Below are 2500 nucleotides of genomic sequence, written 5' to 3' on the forward strand. Positions count from 1 at the left end.
GGGGCCGGTGAGGTGGCCGAGCGTGGCCGGCGGGGAGGCGTCTTGGTCGGATTACATGTGTTGGAACGCGGCCCGCGGAAGTCATCTTGAGCACCGGAGGAGAGGGGCCGGCGAGGTGGCCGTGCGTGGCCGGCGGGGGGGCGTCTTGGTCGGATTAAAAGTGTTGGACCGCGGCCCGCGGAAGTCATCTTGAGCACCGGAGGAGAGGGGCCGGTGAGGTGGCCGAGCGTGGCCGGCGGGGGGGCGTCTTGGTCGGATTAAAAGTGTTGGACCGCGGCCCGCGGAAGTCATCTTGAGCACCGGAGGAGAGGGGCCGGTGAGGTGGCCGTGCGTGGCCGGCGGGGGGGCGTCTTGGTCGGATTAAAAGTGTTGGACCGCGGCCCGCGGAAGTCATCTTGAGCACCGGAGGAGAGGGGCCGGTGAGGTGGCCGAGCGTGGCCGGCGGGGAGGCGTCTTGGTCGGATTACATGTGTTGGACCGCGGCCCGCGGAAGTCATCTTGAGCACCGGAGGAGAGGGGCCGGTGAGGTGGCCGAGCGTGGCCGGCGGGGAGGCGTCTTGGTCGGATTACATGTGTTGGACCGCGGCCCGCGGAAGTCATCTTGAGCACCGGAGGAGAGGGGCCGGCGAGGTGGCCGTGCGTGGCCGGCGGGGAGGCGTCTTGGTCGGATTACATGTGTTGGAACGCGGCCCGCGGAAGTCATCTTGAGCACCGGAGGAGAGCGCCGGCGAGGTGGCCGTGCGTGGCCGGCGGGGGGGCGTCTTGGGCGGATTGGGAAAATAAAAAAAAAATCCCCCCATTCATTTCAATGGCTGAGGTGGTCTGCCATACCGTTTGTGTCCGCCAGACGGCGGTGTAGTAGGCAAAAGACCGTTGGAGGTACCAGGGGTAAGCCTGGCGGTACCAGGGGTAGGCCGGGGGGTACCAGGGGTAAGGCTGGGGGTACGGCGGCCGAGCGTGGCCGGGGAAGAGGTCTCTTGGTCGGATTGGGAAAATAAAATAATTCCCCCATTCATTTCAATGGGCGGCGGTACCAAGGGTAAGCCTGGCGGTACCAGGGGTGGGCCTGGAGGTACCAGGGGTCGGCCGGGGGGTACCAGGGGTCGGCCGGGGGGTACCAGGGGTAAGGCTGGAGGTACCAGGGGTCGGGCTGGAGGTACCAGGGGTAAGCCAGGGCCGGCTCGGCCGCGGAGCTTTGCCCGGGAAAGAGGCCTCTTGGCCGGGGTGAATAGCGCTGGAACGCGGCCCGCGGAGGTGGTGGGGGCCGGAGGCACCGTGGGCGAAGCCCCGGCCCGGCCCGGGGGCCGAGCGAGGCCGGGGAAGAGGCCTCTTGGTCGAATTGGGAAAATAAAAAAATTCCCCCATTCATTTCAATGGGCGGGGGTACCAGGGGTGGGCCGGGAGGTACCAGGGGTGGGCCGGGAGGTACCAGGGGTAAGCCGGGGGGTACCAGGGGTCGGCCTGGAGGTACCAGGGGTCGGCCTGGAGGTACCAGGGGTAAGCCAGGGCCGGCTCGGCCGCGGAGCTTTGCCCGGGAAAGAGGGCTCTTGGCCGGGGTGAATAGCGCTGGAACACGGCCCGCGGAGGTGGTGGGGGCCGGAGGGGCCGTGGGCGAAGCCCCGGCCCGGCCCGGAGGCCGAGCGTGGCCGGGGAGGAGGCCTCTTGGTCGAATTGGGAAAATAAAAAAATTCCCCCATTCATTTCAATGGGCGGGGGTACCAGGGGTCGGCCGGGAGGTACCAAGGGCCGGAGGTACCGTGGGCGAAGCCCCGGCCCGGCCCGGGGGCCGAGCGAGGCCGGGGAAGAGGCCTCTTGGTCGAATTGGGAAAATAAAAAAATTCCCCCATTCATTTCAATGGGCGGGGGTACCAGGGGTGGGCCGGGAGGTACCAGGGGTGGGCCGGGAGGTACCAGGGGTAAGCCGGGGGGTACCAGGGGAGGGCCGGGAGGTACCAGGGGTCGGGCTGGAGGTACCAGGGGTAAGCCAGGGCCGGCTCGGCCGCGGAGCTTTGCCCGGGAAAGAGGCCTCTTGGCCGGGGTGAATAGCGCTGGAACGCGGCCCGCGGAGGTGGTGGGGGCCGGAGGCACCGTGGGCGAAGCCCCGGCCCGGCCCGGGGGCCGAGCGAGGCCGGGGAGGAGGCCTCTTGTTCGAATTGGGAAAATAAAAAAATTCCCCCATTCATTTCAATGGGCGGGGGTACCAGGGGTCGGCCGGGAGGTACCAAGGGTCGGCCGGGAGGTACCAAGGGTCGGCCGGGAGGTACCAGGGGTCGGCCGGGAGGTACCAGGGGTCGGCCGGGAGGTACCAGGGGTAAGCCAGGGCCGGCTCGGCCGCGGAGCTTTGCCCGGGAAAGAGGGCTCTTGGCCGGGGTGAATAGCGCTGGAACACGGCCCGCGGAGGTGGTGGGGGCCGGAGGGGCCGTGGGCGAAGCCCCGGCCCGGCCCGGAGGCCGAGCGTGGCCGGGGAGGAGGCCTCTTGGTCGAATTGGGAAAATAAAAA

Source organism: Hippocampus zosterae, unplaced genomic scaffold, assembly GCF_025434085.1.
Source record: "Hippocampus zosterae strain Florida unplaced genomic scaffold, ASM2543408v3 HiC_scaffold_158, whole genome shotgun sequence".
Lineage (NCBI taxonomy): Eukaryota > Metazoa > Chordata > Actinopteri > Syngnathiformes > Syngnathidae > Hippocampus > Hippocampus zosterae.